The sequence below is a fragment of the Cyprinus carpio genome, chromosome A13, assembly GCF_018340385.1.
Source record: "Cyprinus carpio isolate SPL01 chromosome A13, ASM1834038v1, whole genome shotgun sequence".
NCBI lineage: Eukaryota > Metazoa > Chordata > Actinopteri > Cypriniformes > Cyprinidae > Cyprinus > Cyprinus carpio.
In genome coordinates this window covers 11,758,384-11,784,061 of record NC_056584.1, presented here as the reverse complement: position 1 = coordinate 11,784,061, position 25,678 = coordinate 11,758,384, and the positions used below count along the sequence as shown (strand labels likewise).

The 25,678-nt window shown below is 36.6% G+C and overlaps 1 pseudogene; it reads left to right on the top strand.

The window, feature by feature from the left end:
• The window catches only part of LOC109101344, a 53,004-nt pseudogene that overhangs the window by 7,358 nt on the left and 19,968 nt on the right, over nt 1–25,678 (top strand).

Below are 25,678 nucleotides of genomic sequence, written 5' to 3'. Positions count from 1 at the left end.
ATCTACCAAATCTTATCAATTTGTAACATGAAATGTGGTCTTCCTTTCTGCTTGTTTGTGGAAGCTTATGATAAATTGACTACAATATAATTAGTGCTAAACATATATATTTTTTTTTATAAAACAAAGCTGCCCTTGCTAAAGAAAGAGATTGTATTTATTTTGTGTGGACAATGACCACTGGTGTATTCTGAGCCCCATGTTGTGTATGTTTGTTTTTCTGTACATGCAAAAATAGGAAGTGAAAAGTTCATCCATTCTTTCTGTTTTTGTAGAGGCCATCCTCTATTGCTCTCTTCTACGGCAGTGCTGTTGACTTTATTTGGAGAAAAAATATTGAATCGGAATAGCTCAGTCTTTAAAATAATATTCATTTCTGTCGCTTACATTCCTCATATTTTTCCAATTATGATTTCACTGTTATTGAGGAACATGATATGTTGAATATTTAGACAAAACTTTTCCCTCTCCTTTGTTTTTAAAATGTCACGTCCTGGACTGTCGAGTCTGAAATATGACACTAAACCCAAATCTGTGAAAAAAAATCTGAAATGTTGCAGACTTTGGTTGTTAAATTTAATCTTTATTTTTACCCACTTTCTCTTTTTTTCCAATATATCTGCCTTTAATGCACTGTATGTGACAAACATAATTGTAATACTGGCTGTGTGATGGCAAGCAGAAGTGAATTGTCTTATATATCATGTTTTTTACAGCTGTTTATTGGTAGAAATTTTGTCCTCCAATAATCTACAAAGCTATGCTTGCATGTGTTTTTATGATGTTTATGTTTCCTTTCATTGGTAATTTTACTTATGGCATGATTCAGACCAGTTTAATGTATGCATTAATAGATATGCATTAACTACACAAGGCCAAGTTGGAAATGACACGGCACAGAGAAAACTTTGATATCTGTTTTGACATTTCCTTCATCTCATGCAAAACTTCAAATGTGATAAACATCGCATGAGAAAACCCAAGTAAACAGCTGCCTTAGGGTGTTGAAATGCCAAAATATGGAAATATAATTTTCATCATATTTCTGGCTACATTAATTCACATCTTGATCAGGCCATTAGCTGTTGAGCGGTGCAGGGGGGTGGTTGCTGCTCTGTGGTGGGGTGTGTGTTTTGTGTAGGGGGTTTGGTGGCATTTGTCAGCTCGGTTCTTCCGCTTGGAGTCCAGATTGATGGGTCATCTTTTGCCTTTCAAAGGGTTTTCCTCAGAAAAGGTCAGATACTTAAAACTATTTGCTTCACAGCATGTCACTTTCCCTTAGAGGGCCAGAAAGGGAAAAGTGAGAGAGGCACAGAGCTTTTGGTGTGGCATGAGTGCGTCTTGGTGCACGCTGACTAGTTTTAGGAGAGAATGGGAGGGGGTGGTACCGACGGTGCTCTACCTTGCCTCGCCTTGTGTCGGCTGTCTCTACAGGTTACTCTCTTGTTTCAGACGTTAGCCATTAACCGTGGGGAGAATCTGAAGATTCTGACAGTGAAGGTCAACATCCCTGACTGGGTGAAGAATGACTTCTGTAGGTGGTGCATCAGTGTCAGGTCAGCACACACCCACAATGCCCACTCATGCACCACACCACACCACACTACATCTTCTTCCTCTCTTGGTCCTGGTCTGGCCCAGTGCTGTTGCCTGTTGATGGACAATGAGTTGGCAACTGACTTTTACACTGCCAGGTGTTGATAAGCCACAGTTTATTGAATTGATGTAGCTCCTTCCACGATGACTCATACCACATTTCTTAAAGGGATAATAGTCTTAAAATTTTGTCATTAATCACTTACCCCCATGTCGTTCCAAACCTGTAAAAGCTCAGTTCGTCTTCAGAACACAATTGAAGATATTGTGGATGAAAACCGAGAGGCCTGTGACTGTCCCATAGACTGCCAAGTAAATAACAGTGTCCAGGTCCATAAAAGGTATGAAAGTCGTCTTCAGAATACTTCATCTGCCGTCAGACATGCAATCTGGGTTATATGAAGTGACGGGAACACTTTTTGTAAGCGAAGCAAACAAAGATAACGACTTTATTCAACAATTCCTTTGTCAACCGTCTCCTCTGTGTCTCTCCATATCACTGTATGCTGCGTATACTCTTCTGTATCATCCGCACCACAAGGATGCGCTGTTTTCTTTCAAATCAACGCTAAATACATGTAGAAACAGCGCATCCTTGTGGCGCGGATGACACAGAAGAGCATACGCAACATATGGTGTCTAAGCAGGGTCAGAAAACTCAGATTTCATAAAAAAAATCTTAATTTATGTTCTGAAGATGAACGAAGGTCTTACGAGTTTGGAACAACATGAGGGTGAGTAATTAATGACAGAACTTTCATTTTTGGGTGAACCGTCCCTTTAAACCAGTTATCTTCATAAATAATTGTACTGTAGTGAACCCAAAATTACATGTTATAAAAATTTATTTTGTATTTTAATTGTAATGCAGCTTTGGTGAGCATGTCCTTGTATGTTTTGCAAAAACATAAAAAAATCCATTATAAGGTGTATATATAGTATATAGTATAATATAGTCATTGTGCCAGAATTGAGTTATCATTAAAAGAATATTTCAACTTCAATGAAAAGCACCTTGTTTTCAAAAATATAATCGATTTTCCCCTTCATCACTTGCACTTTTAAACTTAGAACTTATTTCCTGTAGTGATTATACAATCAAAATCTCAGATTTTGAACGCACATACTAGTGGGTTTTTTGGCAGGCTGTATGAGCGTGTAAACCAATGGACTGTATCTGCTGTATGACTTACAGGTGGAGGGATTCGCACGGCCAGAACTGATGACGATTTTGAAGAATGCTATTGAAGATTCCTACAGGTGATTCATTCTGCCTTTCCTCAGTCGAGGCTACAGGTTTGTTCTGGCCAGATCGGTCTGTGCACTTTTGTGTCCATTCGTTTTTCAAAATGAAATTCAGAAATAACAATGGACAGGGCAAAAACATGTAAGCCTACTTTAAGGCTAGAGCACTCTGTGATTTAATTCTGGAGCTGGGCCTGCCTCTATCTGGAGAAGTAGGAGAAATTATAATTTTATATAGTTCTATAGTATATTTATATATTTACTCCATAAATTAAAGCATTGTGTATAGCGCTCTAATCTGAACACTTTTCTTTTTCCATATCTTCTTTCTCTAACATTCTGTTATTTACATTTACGTTATTTACAACTCTTTTTCTCTTCCTGTCCCAGGACTAAGTTGACCGCTAGTGCAGAAAAAGAGTCCATCGCCATGTTTGTTCGTAATCTGCATCAGCGCCTTCTGATGTGTCCTGTGCGTGGGAGAGTTATCATGGGAGTGGACCCAGGATTTCACCACGGCTGCAAAATAGCAATCCTGTCCCCCACCAGTAAGAGAAGCAGAATAAATGTGGAATGAGCTTTGAATAAATGCTAAATCTATCTATATCCATATCTTAAACTATATGTATATAAGGGTTATTATCCTACAACTGTAACTAAAAACAGTCTTTACTTGAATTATAATAAACTTTAACTGAAATGAATCTATATATCTAACTAATGAAGGTATTTTGTCAATTGATTCTAAAAGTTTTGGGACAAAATTAATTGTCTTAATATTTCAATGCATTTTTTATTATAATAATAATTAATATAATGTAATATTAATATAATATTAATTTGATATTTTTCTAGTTTTTCTTTTGGCTGCCAACTAAGGGCGTCTAAAAATGGATTGTTATGGTAAATTTGAGGTGATGTTTTGAAAACCTTGTAATCACCAAATATAGACTAATATTGAAAAGGACTAACATAGTCTTAATTAACTTTTGACTTTTAATGAACTGTAATTATTTTTAGTTAAGGCAGCATCTTTTGGTGAAGGAGAGTGTCTGAGTGGCAGGTGTGATGAGAAAGCCCGTTGTGCCCTCTCGGTGGGAGGAGTGGCACGCTGTGCCCTGTGTGTGCCCTGCGTCCAGGCGACTGATCGACCTTGCGGGTGTGTGTCAGCTGGGATTGCCATGTTTTGCCCTCTGCCCTGCAGCAGCACCACATGCAGACCCAGCTTGACTGTGACGGGTCTGTGGGTGTGGAGTCACATGACCTGCCTGGCTCTTGAGGTGTCTTTTGCTATTAGAGTACCTCTCGCAATCTGACAGAAAATGGCAGCCGTATTTTCTGAGAGGAGAGGGGAACAAGGTGGAAGCGATGAGTGCAGAAAAATTGGAGAGGAAAAAAAATGGGGGTCTGCAGTACCTTCATGATGCAAACAGTAATATTGTGAAATATTTTTACATTTAAAATAACTTGAGTGTATTTTAAAATGTAATTTATTCCTGTGATGGCAAACCTGAATTTTGAACTGTTTCAGCTATCAGTGGTTGTGCTGCTTATTATTTTTGGGGATACACTACCATTCAAAAGTTTGAAGTATGAAAAAAAAAAAAGAACAGAAAAGATTACTTTTATTTAGCAAGGACAAACTAAATTGATCAAAAGTGTCAGTAAAGATATTTATACAGTAATTTTACAAAAAAATGTATGTCAAATAAATGCTGTTTCTATGAACTCGCTATTCATCAATGAATCCTGAAAAATGTATCGTTTCCACAAAAATGCATAACCTTTTCAACACTGATAATAATAAGAACTATTTTTAATATCTGAGCACCAACAATAATTGATAATAACTAAGCGTCAAATCATCAAATTAGAATGATTTCTGAACGATCATGTGACACTGAAGACTGAAGTAATGGCTGATGAAAATTCCATCAAAGGAATAAATCAAATTTTAAATTATATTTAAATAGAAATTATTATTATTATTATTATTATTATTATTATTTTTAACATTGTAATGATATTTCACAGTATTGTTTTTTTAACTGAAATAAATGCAGCCTTGGTGAGCATAAGAGACTTCTTTAAAAAGTGCTTTAAAAAATCTTAATTATTCCAAACTTTTGACCTGTGTTGTGTTTATATTTGAGTAACTTTTACATATATATTTTTAACAGCTGTCAGACTATTGTCATAGGAAATGGCAAAGCATGCAGGGAGACTGAGGCCTTCTTTACAGACCTAATTAAAAAGAGCTTCTTCAAGCCCCTCGATGTGTCCTATTGGTATGACATTTTCTCATTTTTTAAATACAGAGCAGAGCAGTGGGCAGTACAGCAGATGTTGTTCCTCTGAGAGTTGCTCAGCAGTTATTGGCTTTGGTGTAGAGATGAAACCTGCATTTGTTTGAGGTTATATCAGGCTCCTTTACAGTCTTATTGCAATTGCAGCTTGAAATTTGAAAGTTTTATAAACAAACTCCACTAAGAGCTAAAATAGCAACTGTGAAGCAAGGTACGCAGAAAAGGAGCAAAGGAAATGGTTTCGGTCTGGAATGTGTTACTCTTGTGGGTTTTAAATGGTATCTGGACCTTGTTTCACTGTCTCTAATTAAAAACAAATATTTCTCACCGTCCTTCAAACCAAACCAGTCCAAAGTGTTCTCATCCAACCCAAATAAAGACTAGATCTGGGATTGTCTATCTCTCCATCTAGCTAGACTCGTGTTTGTTGACTTTTGGTTCTGACTGGAGAGCTGCCCAGAACCGCACTGAAGTGGCCGTTTATGGCGTACACTGATGGCAGTTTTCATTACAGCTCTCTGCATCCCTCAGCGCAGCTAAGATGGGTTGCCAGGTCTGCCTCAGTGGTTCTTAGCAAAGCATGATGTGTCAAAATTGTCATCCAAAGTGTTTCACAGGTGGATCCATTTCAACCTCCATTCTAAAATGAAAGTGGAAGATTTGAGATCTCCACATTGGCAGTGCAACATCGACTGCCACGCCAGGGTGTGCCAGACAGTTTGTTTTCTGTCACTGTAGTCACAGCCAAATATTTGTAGAAGCAGGGTGCTAGTTGAAATAAATTATACTTATAAAATTGCATACTTAAACGTTCCCTTAAGTGGAGACATTGATCTGGTATCTTTAGTTGTGTGAAATGCTCAGACACTCCGCAAAGGAATATTAAGTGGTTACATTTGTATGAAAGCATTATTTCACATTTTAAAAACTCAAAGTCTGGTGGTGTACAGTATCATATGAAAATAGTTAAACGAGACATATAATATATGCCTCTTTTAATATACATTTTATTTCTATTCATATTTGACCTTAATGTAATAATGACCAAAAATAATGACACATTCAAATAATTGTTATGCCAGTTTTTCACAGTTTGTCTGACTTTTGAAGTTTCCATTTTTTTGGTACTTGCCTCTTACTGAACTCTTACTGAATAATTCCATTGTACACTTGTAAACATACATAGATCTGACTGACTTTTGTGCATTGTACACTACAATTTAAAAGTTTGGGCTTTTAAGTAACAGCATTTTAGACTTTGTAATGTTTTTAAAAGAAATCTCTTATGTTCATCTAGACTGCATTTATTTGATCCAAAAAAAAAAACAGTAAAAACAGATATATTGTGAAATATTATTGCATTTTAAATAACTGTTTTCTATTTTAATAAAGTTTAGAATGTAATTTATTGCAGATTTTTTTAACAGTCATTACCCCAGTCTGAGATACTTTTTTTTTTTTTTTTTTTTTTTTTTTTTTTTTTTTTTTTTTTTTTTTTTTTTACGATTTCTCGAACTTCAAAAGAACATCTTTTCCAAAATTGTTAATGTATTTTTTTTCAATTTAATGTGCTCTTGCTGAATAAAGGTATATAAAAAAAAAAAAAAAAAAAAATGATCCCAAACTTTTTAGTGGTAGTGTAGATATGTTTTGTGTATATGTGTATTTGGAAATATGTGAGTGTTTGTATTTCCAACACATCAATCCCTTTGAAAGTTCATCTCCACAGTGCACTTTATTAAACCAGCAGCTTCATTTGTACTGTCTGCTATCTGTCTTCCCACTCTTCTGCTTGTTCAGACATAAAACATTATTTGTTGCCTCCATCTACCATCACTCGCACCCTTCCTTCTGTAACCTTCCTTCCGTTTCCTTTCCTTTCTTATACACTAGTGTATCAACCTCATTTTTGTGTGTAAGGCTTCAAGTGTCATTCCCTTCCAGTTATTTCAGCTGTCTGTTTTGCCGTTATTCCAAACTGGTATTTGTTATAGTAATTCATTATTATACACTCACATGGAGCCATGCACATAACATGCAAGATATGTGTATACATACAAACAAACACACACACACACACACACACACACACACACATAATTAGCTTGTTAATGTTGTCACATTTTCCATATTTAAATCAATTTGAATGTGTTAAATGTGTGTATATGTGGTGTAGGTCTTATTTTTAATTAGTCTCTGTCGGGATTGTTTGCACATCACCTGTGCTGTACATTGAGCTGCTCACATGTGTGATGAAGAGTTGCCCTCTCTTTGAACTTTGAACCAGTGGTTGTGTGTCCTAGTAGACTGCTCCAATATATTAGCTGTGAGATTTGCACCATGCTTTGAGCCTCTCCTCTGGAACCCCTCTGTGGCGCCCTCCTCTGGCCCAGTACTCTTCAGCGCCAGGTGATTTTATCCTTCTAGACCACTACAATGATTTAAACGGATTTGAATTATGAGTAAAGGTACAGATAATTAGATTTGAATTGGGAGGTGGGAGATTACTGGAATACAATCTCTGATTGTATTTGTGTTTTATCAGTATTGATGTGTGTACACTGCATTTTTACTTCTCATGACTAATACATGCTCAAAGGGCCTCTAACATGAACCAAATCCAAAGTGACCCAATAAAAGTCGACCTTGGTTGGCAAGGCATCTTTATGCTGCTGGAAGAAACCATTGGTGCTTTGGTCATGTATTTGTCATACAGTAGCTATGTTGTACAGATTTGGTTTAGGGGTTCATTACATATTCTGTGCCATACAGAATTGATATTTGTTCATAAAATGTTGAGTTTGGAGCCATTGCACTCCTATTTAGTGAGTGTGATTTGTGCATTCTGTATTATATATTGTCTCCCTTCTAAGGAACATGTTTAGAAGGTGCTGCTCTGACTCCAGTCATTGCTGCTGTTTGGCCCTGACTTCTCAAGAACAAAATGACATGTATCTTGCTTAACGAGGGAGCCTGTAGTGTTCCTGACTGTCAGGACAGTGCTCCTGATACTGAGCTATGGCTACAGACTGATTGGACAGCTCTGTCAGTTCTTAAGGTTGAAGACAGCGGCAGTGACCACCCTTCTCCCCTCAGGCTGGCTCTCTGCCACCAGTCGGCCAGTCTCTGGTCATTAGGCTCACTTTTGCAGGGGAACACAGAATTACAGGAGCTCTCTACTCTATTCCTTTTTGTTTTTTCCTTCAGTGCACACTGTTGCTGGGATCAGTTGTAAAGCATGACCACTTCAGTCTTAACAGGAAAGAAATGACCACTTTCTGTAAATTATAAATAGGAGACTCATCTTTACATTGTCCATAACACACTGGCAGACTGGAGTTGTTGTTGTTGTTATTATTATTTTATTCACTTTACCATGAGTAAGCTGGCTGAAAAGGGCATGAATTGTATTATAATATATATATATATATAGTCCATGCCCTTTACATCAAGAGTGCTGCTGGTAAAGTGAAATCACTCTTTGCTGTAAGGTCTTGGATGACTAAAGTTTTGCATCAGGGAAGTTTGTCCTTTGAGGAGGATTCTGGGAAGGGTGATTAGGACAGTGTGGAATGAGGAGGAATATTTGCCAGTCACAGGCCCTTGGCTAATGGCTCACTGAGGGATAGATGTCCGCATCACAGAGGACAGCCAAAACCAGTGGCTCCATGAGCAACTGTCTTGAGACCCCTAATTTTGATTGACTGCTGTTAATATATTGAAATGTATGTTAATGTCTGTGCTTGGTTGACAGTGATGTGTCTTTTATTGATGTCATTGTGCCATCTTATATTTGCTATTAGATTTGTCTTGGCATCAAAGAGTAAAGCAGTCAGGATTTCAACTGAGTAGTATCTCTGTTGATCTACAATACATCCATTCCAAATAGATACAATAGGTTTTGGAATTTTTTATTTCTGTATTATATCTGTTAGGAAACACACTCACTGATTCATAATAAAGCTATAAGACACTAAACAGGCCAGGTTTTAAGGTGAATTTGTTACAGTTGAAGACATTTCATTAGACAATATGAAAATGGTAATACCAATATAAGTGTTCAATCAGTATTTAGATTTTTAATAATCACAATAATCAATTTAAGTACGTTTTTTGCCGGAACCTTTGCTGTTTAAGGATGCTAAACAGCATAGAAATGTGTTACACAGAATACTGTGAAATATTATTACTAATTATTTTTTTTTTTTTAAGTTTTCTATTTTAAAATATTGTAAATTGTTACATAAACTTTTGTTTCTGTGAGGGCAAAGCTGAATTTTCAACATCATTACTCCAGTCTTCAGTGTCTCATGATTTTTCCAAGATTTCTCTATTTTTTTAAGTTAATTTCTTAAAAAAAAGAAAAAAAGAAAAGAAACTATCAGCTATGCTATGTAACAATAACATGGAGCATTCAATCATTAAATAAATGATATTAAAGTACATTATATTAAAAATGTAAAATATTTTTTATATAGATAAGAGATTTTGTGTTATGAGTTTATCAGACATGCTAGCTTACTATGAATACTTTCTTGCATTTAACATCAAGTTTCCAGAAGAATGGACATGAATACTGCAGTGTCACTCCCAATCCGGCTAGTGCTGATTGATCTGTGGCAGCCAAGCATGAGATCAAGCATGTGGTCCGCTTGAAAGTTTTCATTGCCTTAAACCCAGATGCCAAATCCCCATTTGTCAAATTCTAATCTAATTGTCTCTTGTGATGTCAGAACAACTGGAAGCAATCCGCACCAGTGAAGTTTTTAACATGCTGCACATTTCATGCCTCATTTACTTGTGTTTGGCCATTTTAAGTCGTAGTTTATAGCCCTTGGAGTACAGGAAAAGAAAATGCAAGTAACGTCAAAACATGGAAACCTCAATTCCGCATCTGCATATATGAACTAGGCTTCCAGTGAAACTGGTCTTGAAAATTTAGGATATGGAAACCTCTGGGATATCTATTTTATGGGCTACACTTTGTCTTGGTTAAGGTACTTGAGTTTAAGGCTTGGACACCAACATATATCCAAAACCCCCTCTACTGGATCCTGCACAGGAAAACATCCAGTAACCTGCTGGCACTCTCTGCTGCAGTTCTTTGGGTGTTTAAGGCAGGAAGGGGAGTTGAGGGGCTGATGCACATCTGCCACCAGTTTGACGTGAGTGGCTGTGAGGTTTTGCTCTTTTCAGACTTGTGTGGTGGTGGCAGCAGTTTGAGTGTGCTGTTAACTGTGCCTCCACGCACTTCCTGCCCCCAGCACAGAGCCTGAGACTGACGGCCTTTGACACCTGCCATTTTAACCCTTTTCTAGGCAAAAAATGTCATACTGTTTAGACTTGGCAATGGCCTGATATCTCATGATTGTTTTTTCAGTCCTGGGAATCCCTTGGGTCATTTGACTCTGAGTATTTGACCAACAGATTTTTTTTTTTTTTTTTTTTTTTTTATAAATAAGAATGTCCTTTTTTTTTTCTGTTAACATGAAAGAAAAAGACAGTCTTTAGTAAATTTTGCATGGTAGATTATAGCCCCTTTCACACTGCACGTTGGTCCCGGAAAATTGCTGGATCGTCTTCTGTGTGAATGCAAATACATCCCGGGATTGATTTTGGGATTGATCCCAGGTTGGGGACCTAGTAACATTGCTGGGGTTCAATCCTGGAACGAGCGCTGTGTGAACAAAAGCCAGAACCAATCGTAGGGATGATGCCTGTTATCGTGCGATTTACCGGGTGTTTTGAAGGCAGATCAACATTCGCGACGAAAAAAATATGTGCAAACTAATGAAGCAGAGATCAGTTAGCTCCTCACAATCTGCACTGAAGCTGAGATCGTTCACCAGCTTTACGTGCCTAGCGTTTTCGACTCGTACATTACACTTAACATCCTGATGTCACGTGTCATTACGGGACCTTTACGGGTTGTGTGTGAACACACGCACAGAGGGCTCAGTGTTTTAGGGTCAGATATTTTTTACTTTTACTATAGTTCTGCAGTGATTCATAAAATTGATCAAAAGTAACAGTAAAACGTATAACATTATGAAAGATTTCTATTTCTAATAAATGCTGTTCTTTTTAACTTTCTACTCCTCAAAGAATCATTAAAAACATATCAGTTTCCACAAAAACATTAAGCAGCACAACTGATAATTAGATTAATTAGAAATGTTTCTTGGGCAGGATTACGTGACACTGAACACTGGAGTAATGGCTGCTGAAAATCAGATTTGCCAGCACAGGAATAAATTACATTTTAAAATGTATAAAAATAGAAGAGTTATTTTAAATTGTAATAATATTCCACAATATTAGCATTTTAGTGTGTTTTAGTGTACTAGTAAATGCAGCCTTGATGAGTATGAAAGACTTGTCTCAAAATCATTTAAAAATTTTATCGAACGGTAGTGTATGTATGAGAAATGTTTTTCTAATTAGTAACATTTATCTTGAATAGGATAAATGCATAATAATAAATGTATTCATAGAGAATTTGTTACAGTATTTTTTTAAAAAGTCAACAAAAAGTTTCACATTTTTGCCCTAAAAAGCTCTATCAGAAATGCTGAATCATAAATACTTAATTGGTATGTGCATTTTTTGACAACTTGACAGAGTAAATTGTATTCTTGTAATTTTTTACAAGAATTCTAGTGCATAATTTTATTGTTTTGCAGAAAAACACTTTCATTGTGTGCAATGTTGAATTTCCCAAACTTTTATAAATAAAAACAGCATGTGTGATTTACATTTCCAAATTTAACCAGTATTATCAAGAACAGTGGACTTCTATCTTTTCACCCTGCAGTCAGATCTAATGAATGCTTTTAATTAGAACATGTGTTTAGGGGGCAAGTATCAAAATATGTATCCATCTCTTAGTGTCACCCCTTGGTCATGGACATTGGGAGGGGGAGATGGACCTTAAGGATGGTGACAAACACTGAGAATACCACTGTTACTTACAGTTAGAGGGGCCTGACCATGACTTTGCCCAGAGACTCTCATAGAGACATGATAGTCCCCAAAGTGTGAGTATATTTGGGTGTGAGTGAGTGACTGTCAGACCTCAAGGGTCATCAAGTCATCTGTAGCACTTGGAGACAGGTTTTGTCTTTGTTCTTATGTCTTAGTGTCCACTTGAGCTGAGCCTTCTGCTTCCTACCCTTGTACAAGTTCAGCCGTGCCCATAATGAAGAGATGTGGTTGGTGGATGTGATGTGTATCCGTGTCAGAATGGTTCAGCACTTGTACCCATTAACCCTTGCAGCCCTTCTGATTTATTCAAACATGATAGGTTCCACTCTTTCTCAATGTCTAATACCTGCTCTCTAATTTTGTCATTTTCTGTTGTTCAGCACTGGTGTCATGCTGGTGAAAAGAATGCAAAATCACTGCAGAATTATTTAAAGAGGGCTGACATGGAATTAAGCAGAATCAACCAGAATTGACACCCTTGGTAAATATAAACAAAGAAGCCTGTGAAAATAAATCCACATGGATCTTCTTGATCTTTTTTTTTTTTTTTTTTTTTTTAAAGATTTCACAAAAACCTAACCTTTGATTGAATTAAAACAATTGAAAATGTATTCAATGCTTTCTGAAACCTCCATTTCAGGTCAGAGTTTTCTCCTATAAAGCCGATTGAGTTTGGAGAACAACTGACAAGAGTTCATTGACGAGACTATTTTTCTATACAGAATTTCCCCAGATCTTTCAAATAGGGTTGGTGAACTATGACGTCAGAATCCGGAAGTGTAAATTTGTCGCCGGTTCCTTCGAGATTTTCCTATTGGGTTTTATATTGTTTTTTTTTTTTAATTTCTGAGTAAAATAAAGCCTGGTAAACATAACTTGACCAAACTTTTACATTTTGTTCTACAGTGTAAACTGCACACACTCACAGCCCAAACAATCTTGTCTAGTTACTTATTAAAAACCTATGTTTTCAAAAATGAACATAATTGCTTCATAAATTTGTGTTTTTGGTATGGATGTATGAAATTTACATTGTAGAACAAAACGCCAAAGTATCGTCAAGTTATGTTTATCACAGGCTTTATTTTATTTATAAATTGAAAATCTCGAAGGAACCCATGGTGAATTACTCTTCTGGATTCTGACATCATAGTTCCCCCACTCTATTAGGAGGTCTATGTTCATGCGCTCTTAAGTTCACCCCATTCATTTTCTATAGGGTTCATTGTACACATGGGGTACTTTTTGATTCTGTGATTCTTGGAGTGTCTTTGGCCACTCAAACTATCCTACTCACCTTGCATTAAGAAATTATAGACAGACGTCCTCTTCCAGGCAGATTTGTAACATTTTCTGTTGATTGAAAATTCTTAATCATTGCCCTGATGGTGGAAATGGGATTTTTTCAATGTTTTAGCTCTTTTCTTACCGCCACTTTCTATTTTGTAGCTCAACAATCTTTTTGCTTGCACATCAGAACTATATTTTATGGTTTTACTCATGTGATGGATAATTAAGGGAATTTGGCCTTTGTTTTCTCTCATATCGATGGACAATTTCATGTTCGTAGTCACCCTGGTTTGGTAAATGGTAAAAATTAATAGGAATATACTTCAGAAATATTTTACTCATAATCATTTCTAGGGGTGTCATTAATTGTGGCCAACGTGGATTTGAGAAAAACATTTATTTCATCGAAGTAAAACATTTTCAGTTGTTTTAAATGTTAGGCTTTTGTGAATTTTCTTTGAATAAATGATCAAAAGAAGTAACAATGCAGAATTATATTCACAGGCTGCTTTGTTCATATTTACATTACATTATGTTACTGTACATTACATTGCATTGCATTACTGATTACTGGTCTGAAACAGACATTTAGATAACTTGGCATCCTTTCATTTTATGATTAACATTTAGTTTCATTTATAGGTTTACTTATTGTAATTCTGTTATGTGATTTTAGATGTATTTCAAGTTTTAATTGAATGTTTATCAGGGTTGGCATGTATTTCTTTCTTAATTTTTTAATTTTCTAATAACCTGCTCCACCTTGACCCCTAGGTCATATGCCAGGGCTCATTAGTACTGTTATAATGGCGATGTGTCAGCTGTGGGAGGGAGAGGGAGGAGGGGAAAGGGTCTGGGAAATGAGGACACCAGTCAAACTGGAGGTCCATGTCACAAAGCCTCTGCATCCTGTCATGAGTATGATGACACTAATTGGCAAAGTTACCAAAGGAACCCTTAGGCACCAATAGAGAGGCAGCAAATGTAACTGCAGTGGCAACCTGCCCTAATTTGTAGGGTCATTCTGTAACAGTGGTGATAATCGTGTGGAGGACATTTATCCCTGTTGATATTTTCAGAGGGCTCAGTTTAATTAATCAAGCAGTTGAGAATAGAAGAAAAGTTGTACATGGTTTTAGAAAGGAAAAAGCTATAATTTAAATAACATTTATATTGTTTGTTAGATTTCATAATTATATGATAATATTAACAGAATTTCTGTTAAATGAATGCATTATTATTATTATTATTATTATTATTATTATTATTATATAAGTTGCATGCACTGATCATTCTTTGCCAGCAGGAGCCTTTAAAATCCTTTTTTACTGTCAAAAATTCTATGCCAACAAACACGTTTAACATTAAGTCCTGTAGATGGCAGTATTGACCCATGATTTCAGTGTTTCCTTGGCCTGTTAGATAACCAGAACATTGTATTACACAAATAAAAGTAAAAAATAATAATAAACATAAAAAATTGTATGTGAATATGTGGTATTTAAGTGGGGTTTTTTTATGTATTTTTTTAATGAATAATTATTCTTAGTAATGTGTTTGTAGTCTAATTCATGTTCAGCTGGAGATAACCGTACCACTGTAAATATAACTGAAAGACTTCTATCACGTTTGAGCCTTTGTAGACTGACTTTGCAATCAGTATACTGTAATTCACTTTGAGTGGCAAGCAGCACAATACACATGCAACTGAAACTGTGTTGAGAGAGAGATTGAATCTAGTTGACAACTAGTTAAGAATCACTTCTCTAGTGATTCACAACTAGGTGCACCCCAGGGAGTACTTGAAAAGAGGTCAATGCTTTGCTAAATCTGAAAAAAAGAAAAGAAATTATCAAAATATAAAAATATATATTTGGTCAGTATTTTTTTTTTTTTTATACCTAATAGATTAATATCATTTTTTGCAGTCCTCAGAATATGTGTGCATATTGTACATTTGAATGGATGGCACTTGTAACAGAACATATGTGTCAGACATCACATATCTCTTAGCATAGAAACCAGTCTGAACCTCCTAAATGCTGTTGCCAATAACCTCCTGAACCCAGCAGTATCAACTACAAACTTTTTTATGGAAATGTATTTAAATGGACTTTTTGGTCTGTCGCCTCGTAGACGTACTGAGGGAGCTTCATAAGTTCACTGGGGTCTTCATGAAGTTACCGCTCAGATTTCCTTGGAAATGTGCTTCAGTGTGTCTCTGTTGTTTCAGTATAACAGATGAAGCAGGAGCATCCATCTACAGTGTGAGTCCTGAGGCGGTTAAAGAGATGCCTGACATGGATCCCAACTTGAGGAGTGCAGGTGATTTGTTTATTCCTTCTTTTCATGCTCGAACTACTGATCAACCTTTGTTTTTTTGTCTCAGATGCCTGAATTGAGTGAATGCCAGATATGTGTGTAATGCAATTTAATGATGATGAATGAGACAAACACAAAATCTGAAATCAAAGAAATACTTACTTGTACATAGTATCTGCTCAAAATTCCCTAATAACACATTATCAACTGTTGATAAGGCTGGTGGCAGATTTGAACATTTTTGTCGTTAATCACCAAGTCTGCCAGTGCTAACAGTCTTAAAGTTAAAATAATAATATTACATAAAAATGCAATTTTATTGAAAAAAAGTATTACAAAAGTATTAGAGTATTACAAAATAAAATATTATAAAATTAAAGATTACAAAAATATCTCAAAATATATTAATATTATAAAAAAAGTAGAGTAATCCAAGGAAAAAAAGAGGGAAAATAAGTAAAAACCCACTCAACCAGACCTTTACTTGCCGTTTCACACACCCATCTCCTTAGTCTGAAATAGACTCCCTGTTTCCTTTAGGCCACATTCTTATCTCCAGTTGTCAATACATAGACTTCAGAAGCAGTGACAGTACCTTTGGAAATAGTCTTTCACAGTCTATCAAACCATCTCGTTTCACTTCTCTCTATATCTGTCATACCCATTAGATATGTTTTTTGTGAAACAGAACTTTCTGTAAAAAGGTTTGCCTGTGTTTAGACCACACAAGCACCCTCTCTACTCTTCCAGAAATAAAAAAATTAAGGCGGAAAGTTTGGAAATCACTCAAACGTTCTCAAAAACAGGATCTGAGAATTATACCAGACTTCCTCTATAAAAGCAGTAAATCAGTATGGGATTAATCATAAATTTTCCTCTGGTCAAGTGCAATAGCAAACTAGGGAGCTATATTTATCGATTTTATGAAAGGTATAAGAAATTGGGCTGTCCTTTGTGGGATGTGTGTAAATGTGTGTGATGTTTTGTGTTTCATGCATTAAACAATGCTACATTTCTAACACATAAATAATTAAATAATGTCTATTGTTTTTATTGGATTTTTATCCAGTGGCCCTTTACATGTTAATGAATTTGTTTTTCTGACTAATTTTTAATTATGACATGTCCTGCAAAAATGACTTGCTCATTAACTGACTCTTCCTGCTGTATCCCACGCTGTCATACCTGCAGTAGAGAAAGTGCTCATACTTTAAGGACAATTTTTTGTAGAGGTGGTTGGCTCTCTGTAAAGATCAAGGTGGATGTGCTGGCTGAAGTGGGTGACTGTGGAAGGAGGTTTTGAGGTGGCTTGCTGGAGCGTGATCGCCAAGTCTCACTCGCTGTGTCTCCACATTGAACTCTGTGGGAAATTGCTGCCTGTAATAATATTTGGAAAGGGATGGAGTTTCAGCTCAGGCCTTGTACAGCGCACACAAAAGCACTTCTCTCCACTCTCTGTAATGTGGAGGTTGTGCTCGGGCAGAATACCACGCAATTTCTGTCTGAGTCGCTCTCTCTGTCTCTCACTCTTGCTCTCTGACTCTTGCACACATGGTCGAGTAAAGACTTTCATTTGCTGACATTCAACAAGACTAGATAAAGTTAATGGAATAAGTGTGCCAAACTGCTTATGTTTATTTCATTTTATAATATTGTGTTTGGCTGGTCACATTTCCTGGGATAAGTTAGATTCAGGTTTTTCTGAATTGGGTTTTTGTTTGTCTTTAATTGGGTTCTTATTTGACCAGACCTCTCTAAGTTGGCCCATGTCTTTGCCTGTCTTCGACAGTTTACTAGGAAAAGGGGATTCATAAGGGAGTGTGTCTATTATTGGGCCAGTTTCTCTCTCTCTCTCTCTTTCTCTCTCTCTCTGACAGATGTGATGGCATATTCATTTGTAGCTTAGTCTGTTAAATGATCTTGTCATTTGTTCACAGTTTTTACAGATAATTTCAGCCTTAATTGAGCTGTTTTTGCTTTATTGTAAACGTTAACTTTTAAAAAGCATTTGTTAATAAAAATTAAAAGTCTTGTTGACTGACAATGTAAATAATAACAATGACATCAACAGTAATAATTGGAAACAATAATATTTGCATATTAATTTGGATAGGTCTTTTTTTCTTGCATCTATTTGCACACTCAGTTGTGATTGCCCTTCTTTTTTTGCATCTATTTAACCATATGTAGTCATATTTACATTTACTGCTGAGTAATTGTGTATAAAAGCTTGTTTCCATCACAGGATAAAATAAATTAATTAATGAATCAGTTAAATTAATAAAGGTAATTGCAAATTTTTATCCAACAACTGACTTTTTTCTCACAATTCTCAGATTTATGTACTGTATTGTTAAAAAAAAATCTGAATTGTGATATAAAAAGCCACAATTAACTTTTTATTTTATTCTGTGGTGGAAACAGGCTTCCATAGTTGTGTGTTGCAAATGTAGCTACATGTATTTCAGTAAATGCAAATCTTGTTTCTTAATATAATCTGTTAAAATGTGATTAGTGAAGTACGTGCCACACAAGCTTTTGCATGACTTAAATAGTCTCTCATTTACATAGATCTATGCTCATGTGAGTCTAATTTATTCTTAATTAAGTCTGTGGGTTTATTAAAGTGTAAATATTGTTGTTCTTGTGAGACATTTATTATTGTATCTGAGCATTAACTACACATAATGGTGAGATAATTTCCTCTTGCATTCTTTTCTTTGTCCTCAGTGTCCATTGGGAGGCGTGTTTAGGATCCTTTAGCAGAGCTCATTAAAATTGAAATTCAAATTGAATCAATTAAAACTTATCAGGTGAGTCACTTGACATTCAAACTCATTAGAACCTAGTTTTGTGCATCTCCTCTTCAAAACCATGCTAATTATGGGTTGTTTGCTTTAGTAATGTTTATTGTGTCTCTATTAAACACTGTCAACAGTTGAGTATCCTCACATAATCTGTGTTCATGATGTTGTGTCTGGCTCTGCTCTTGATCCAGTGAAATGTTCAAAGTAATTGTAGGCGCATTCCCAATTTACTAAGCCAGGCTCTGATTCTTAGTTTTGAGTAATAGCAGTTTCAAACAGAAGTCTGCTGGACTAGAGAGCTAATCCCGTCTCTGACTGTTTGCTTTTGCAGTCTCGTATTATGAGTAATCCATTTTTCTTGTGAAATTAATTCTACTATGATTCCCAGTTGACTCAAGGCTGGGCCTGATTAGTATTTTCTTTTCTTTTCTTTTTACTCTTACTTTTCATCTTTCTGTTTTTCTCTAGCTGGCTTTCATATTTGATTTCTCTCTTCTGCCCTCTGCTGCTATTTTTTTTTAAACTTCAAGACATTTAACTCTGCAGAATCTCTTGTTGAAATAAGTTCTTTATATACACTCTACCAACTGTTTTCACAAAAATATTAAAGGGTTAGTTCAACCAAATATTAAAATTATGTCATTAATGACTCACCCTCATGTCGTTCCAAACCCGTTAGACCTCCGTTCATCTTCAGAACACAGTTTAAGATATTTTAGATTTAGTCCGAGAGCTTTCTGTCCCTCCATTGAGAATGTGTGTACGGTATACTGTCCACGTCCAGAAAGGTAATAAAAACATCTTCAAAGTAGTCCATGTGACATCAGTGGGTCCGTTAGAATTTGTTGAAGCATCGAAAATACATTTTGGTCCAAAAATAACAAAAATTATGACTTTATTCAGGATTGTCTTCTCTTCTGGGTCTGTTGTGGACGTGACTGCTGTGACTGTTGACGTACGACGCTGCTGACGTGTTTTCTGGTGCACCCAATAACAAAGTCCAAAGTGTCGTACGTCAGCGGCGTCACTGCAGTGTTGTGAACGCGCTCACAACAGACCCGGAAGAGAGAAGAAAATGCTGATTAAAGTCATAATTTTTGTTATTTTTGGACTAAAATGTATTTTTTTATGCTTCAACAAATTCTAACGGACCCTCTGATGTCACATGGACTACTTTGATGATGTTTTTATTACCTTTCTGGACGTGGACAGTATACCGTACATACATTCTCAATGGAGGGTCAGAAAGCTCTCGGGACTAAATCTAAAATATCTTAAACTGTGTTCCGAAGATGAACGGAGGTCTAACGGGTTTTGGAACGACATGAGGGTGAGTCATTAATGACATAATTTTAATATTTGGGTTAACCCTTTAAGTTCTTTTCAACATTGATAATAAGAAATGTTTCTGAGCACCACAACACCCATATGAGAGGATCTGAAGGATCATGTGACACTGGAGTAAGGCTGGTGAAAAATTCAACTTTATCATCACAGGAATAAAATTACATTTTATATTAAATGAAAGCAGTTATTTTCAATTGGAATAATATTTCATGATATTACTATTTTTACTGCATAAGAAACTTTGTTTGAAAACATTAAAAATCTTAATGGTCCCAAACTTTTGAATAACCTTGGAGCCATATCAAATGAATCATAGGACCAATCAGATACTCTCAGATTAAATATCATTTTAGATGGTGTTTTAAACTTGGATCGGGCAATTTAAATGGTTAATTGCACACCAAGTCCAGTGCAACCTTGGAGCCATTTCCCAAAGAAGGAGAGGAAAGAATATCTTGCGTCTTTGCAAAAGGATCAATATCACATACTTCTCACTGCTTTTGACCCCAAAAAACATATGCATGCTGATGCACACAGGTTTAGGGTAGCAGAGTATCTGGGTCACCTCGCCTTGCCCCTGCACAGTGTGAATGTTGTCTAGTGTGCATCACAGCGACCCCCTGCATGTCTGTCAGCACTTAGTGTTTATTTACCCTGCCACATAATCTGAGCAACACATGATGCCTCTCCACCGCATTGACATGCTGAGTGATAAGTGTGTTTGCACTTGTGTGTGTGTGTATGTATGAGAAAGGGGTTTACAGTATGTATATATGTGTGTTTAATAGACAAATAGACTGGACCGTGTATCTTATATCTTACCTTGAGTATCTCAAGTAGAGGTTTAATGTCATTATATAGGGCATTTTATTGTATAACAACTTCCCTTAGTCATAAAAATGAGGTTACAGCATATATAATCATGTTGTGAGTGAGGGGAAAAAGGTGTTTTACCTGAAAATTGTTTGAGTAACGTTTGCCTTTAGTGGTTGTTTCAGTTTAGAATGCAAAATTTTCAATAAATTACAAAAAAACATATATATATGTATATGTATATATATATATATGGTATCGATTTATATTGTACACCCCAAATAAAATATAATAAAAATATTATATGGTATCGATTTATATTGTACACCCCAAATAAAATATAATAAAAATATAATGTAATACTATGAAGAATTTACTGTGTGAAATAAAGTAATATTATGAAGTGGGTTGCTGTTGAGCTGATGTTGAATCTCTCTCTTAAAGATGTCACCTTCACAAGACTTTAGATTGCACATCACCCTCTATTGTTATTTGTATTGTCCTGACATTCCATTTAGTCAAAGTGGGTGGGACCTCTAAAGTTTAGGTTTATATAGTTAACTGTCAATCACTGAGACATAGGTGGAGAGTGTTCAGATTTCCCAACTGCGTAAAGGTCCCAGAGGCCACATTTTACCATTTTCCCCAGCTGTGAGAGAAAACACTGTACACACCCCCGGATATTAAGGAAACTGGCACTCTCCTTGGTGCACTTTCCCATGTGTTTTTCAAGTCCAAACATTTAAATCCGTAGTAAACCATTTATTTATTATTTATTTAGCCATTCTCTATTATTACATTGTTAATCAGTGTTTTTCAGAACGCCTGCAGAAATATGCATATGTTAGGTTGTATTTCAGTTTTGAATTACAAATATTACATTTGAATGTTTGTTCACACAAGGACCACTCTATGAATCACACAGATGAAGCTTTAGTAAATAGTCTTGTTTACACAGTTTATTGCATGTTCAGAACACCAATAAACAAAAAAACGTTTCTGATGAAGGTTTAGAAGGTTATGTAATGGAAAAGCACCAGTAACGTCACTCCTGAAAGGCTTTCTTTTTTTTTTAATGGGCCTTCTGAGACTGTTCCCTCAGGGTAAAACGGAAGAAAGTGAATGGTGGTGTGAGTATTGACTGACAGGAAGCTGACTGATAGCTGAGTCAATTTTCGCGTGGGAAAAAGGAAAAGTTATGCACTCTGCTGAACACCTTCACTCTTTCTGATTCATGTCTGATCTAGCTATGTTTTTGCATGATACATTTTTCCATCTTTTACATATGACTTTTAATTTATTCCCTCTGCTGGGTAAAGTCTACAACAATTATCTTTATCTTTTGTGTCTAATGGCTGTTCACATTCGTAGCAAACCTCTGAAAGAAGACTAACATAAGTCTTCTTTCTCATGACTTTAGTGGGTGAGTCCAGTAGTGCCGTGTGCGTGGGTGCAGTTCTCAAATTCTGTTTGACAGGTGTTTACTGACTCCAGACCTGGTCTCCAGGCTTCACCTGAGGTAAAGGAAAGATGGAGCAGAGTGTAGGTGAGAAAAGTGTCAGAATTAGTCGTTAAAATGTCTGCCCACTGCCAGGAAACTGCATCATCTGATTTACTGCCAGAATGCATTTTAGAATTCATGCACAGTGTTTTTAATGGAGCAAAGCAAGCTTTGAACAATTCTTATGTACAGTGTTTGTAAGGTTGTGGCAACCTGGGAACCTCAGGAAATTGTAAAATTGTGTTTTTAATGCCTGGAAAAGTCATGGATATTTCTGAAGTGAATATACAGGATATTTATTTTTTTCTATTAAGGCTCTGCTCTGAAATATTTGATTGACTAAATTTTAAGCTTGTATGTTGTGATTTACGTTTTTTGTAGTCAATTCTTTAATCTATCAGATTTGTTCACAAGCTGATCTGATTGATTCGTTAGCAAACAACTATAAATCATAATGAAAATTCTTATTCAGTAATCACAGATTGACTGGAAAGGTCCTGGAAAAGTCCTGGATGATTAATATGCAAAACTGTTCAAAAGTTTAGTGTCAGTATTTTTATTTATTTATTTTAATGAAGAATGCGTTAAGTTTATCAAAAGTGACAGCAAAAACACTAACAATAATAATAAAAATAAAATTTCAAATAAAACCAAATGTTTTTTTTTTTTTTTCTATTCATAAAATATTCCTGACAAATATAAAAAAAAAAATTTTATGTTACGCTGAAGGCAGAGGATTGGGAGGTATGTAAAAGGAATCTCGCCATTCAAACATCTTTGTGTGTTCAGCTCTCTCTGGGAAGTGTGTTTTCAGAGCCTGCAGCTGGTTAGATCTACATTGGGTCATGAGGGCCAGGAAAGGAGAGAAGAATTGATTGACGTCTCAGAGTGGCAGCTTTTTGTAAAAAAAAAAAAAAAAAACGCTGTTAACTGGGCTGAGTGTGGACAGACACACTTTGTTCTGGCGCTGGGGCCTATCCAAGCCAAACAGGACCTTGCACCTGAATTTAATCCCGTGGTTTGTGTGAGCCCGTGTGTTTTTGTGCGTACGTGTGTGCATGACTTGGGTCGTAGACTTTGCCGTGGCTCTGCTGGGCTAGGTGAGGCAATGTAATTGCGTATTTGTGTTACCACTGACCCGTCCTTAGCTCTATACCTGGCATGTCAGGGTCTGGGATATGTGTCTGTTCAAACAGAGGGCAGGTTTAAAAACTATGTGAACTCCCACCACATTTCTTCACCCATTCCCCAATGCTTTAATTGAGTTTTGGTTGTTTTGTCTTCAGGGTTACCACACCGCTAAGCCATGTCAGAGCTCAGCTGTCAGCCGCTCTTCCTACTGTGTATGAGGACCTGAGAGTGCGGCTCGTGTGCGTTTGAAGACAGATGGAAAGCTTAATATCGGCTTTAGGCGAGCATGGTCTTTCTCAGGCCCTGCTGGATTTTTAACGCATGCTCTACCAGATGCAGCTCAGTTTTACACTCACTAATCGAAATGGTTATGCAGTCTTAGATATATCCAGTAGGATTGACAGGAGATTGGAGAGATGATGTGGGTGAAAGCCGAAGCCTTTTTCAACAGCTACTACTGAAAACAGTCAAAGTGTCTAGGTTGATATTTCAAATATAACCACAACAATTTCAGCCCATGTTTACTTTCTTGTTCAGCTTTGTTCCATTTGTCCAAAGTGATTGATGTGTTTTTAATGCCTTAAAGGAATAGTTCATGGCATGCAAAAATGAAAATTCTTTTATTAGTTGCTGACCCTCATGTCATTTCAGACTTGTGTGACTTAATTTCTTCTGCAGAACACAAAAGGTGTTTTAAAGAATGTTGGTAACCCAAGTGTTTTGATGACCATTGACTTCCATTGTATGGACAAAAAAAAAAAAAATCTTAAAATATATTTTATTATCCACAGAAGAAAGTCATACTGGTTTGGAATGACATGATGGTGGATAAATGATGACAGAATTGTAATTTTTGGATGAACTATCATTTTAATTCACTCTCTACTGACCCTGCATTGCCAGACGGCCTGACAGTTGATACAGATCTTTGACTGTTCTCTTGTTCCATTACACTCACCTAAAGGATTATTAGGAACACCATACTAATACTGTGTTTGACCCCCTTTCGCCTTCAGAACTGCCTTAATTCTACGTGGCATTGATTCAACAAGGTGCTGAAAGCATTCTTTAGAAATGTTGGCCAAAATTGATAGGACAGCATCTTGCAGTTGATGGAGATTTGTGAGATGCACATCCAGGGCACAAAGCTCCCGTTCCACCACATCCCAAAGATGCTCTATTGGGTTGAGATCTGGTGACTGTGGGGGCCATTTTAGTACAGTGAACTCATTGTCATGTTCAAGAAACCAATTTGAAATGATTCAAGCTTTGTGACTTGGTGCATTATCCTGCTGGAAGTAGCCATCAGAGGATGGGTACATGGTGGTCATAAAGGGATGGACATGGTCAGAAACAATGCTCAGGTAGGCCGTGGCATTTAAACAATGCCCAATTGGCACTAAGGGGCCTAAAGTGTGCCAAGAAAACATCCCCCACATCATTACACCACCACCACCAGCCTGCACAGTGGTAACAAGGCATGATGGATCCATGTTCTCATTCTGTTTACGCCAAATTCTGACTCTACCATCTGAATGTCTCAACAGAAATCGAGACTCATCAGACCAGACAACATTTTTGCAGTCTTCAACTGTCCAATTTTGGTGAGCTCGTGCAAATTGTAGCCTCTTTTTCCTATTTGTAGTGGAGATGAGTGGTATTGGGTGGGGTCTTCTGCTGTTGTAGCCTATCCGCCTCAAGGTTGTGCGTGTTGTGGCTTCACAAATGCTTTGCTGCATACCTCAGTTGTAACGAGTGGTTATTTCAGTCAAAGTTGCTCTTCTATCAGCTTAAATCAGTCGGCCCATTCTCCTCTGACCTCTAGCATCAACAAGGCATTTTCGCCCACAGGACTGCCGCATACTGGATGTTTTTCCCCCTTTTCACACCATTCTTTGTAAACCCTAGAAATGGTTGTGCGTGAAAATCCCAGTAACTTAGCAGATTGTGAAATACTCAGACCGGCCGCCTGGCACCAACAACCATGCCACGCTCAAAATTACTTAAATCGCCTTTCATTCCCATTCTGACATTCAGTTTGGAGTTCAGGAGATTGTCTTGACCAGGACAACACACCTAAATGCATTGAAGCAACTGCCATGTGATTGGTTGATTAGATAATTGCATTAATGAGAAATTGAACAGGTGTTCCTAATAATCCTTTAGGTGAGTGTATATGCCATTCATTTAACTTTTTCTCCCAGTATGTGAGTGCTAATATCTCAGTGGTGGCATCCCAACTCGTAAAGTAGTGTACTCTAGCACATAGCATCCTGGAACAACCTTTAAAAATAGATCTGGTGGGGTCGTGATGATTGATGGCTTTCTAATTAGTG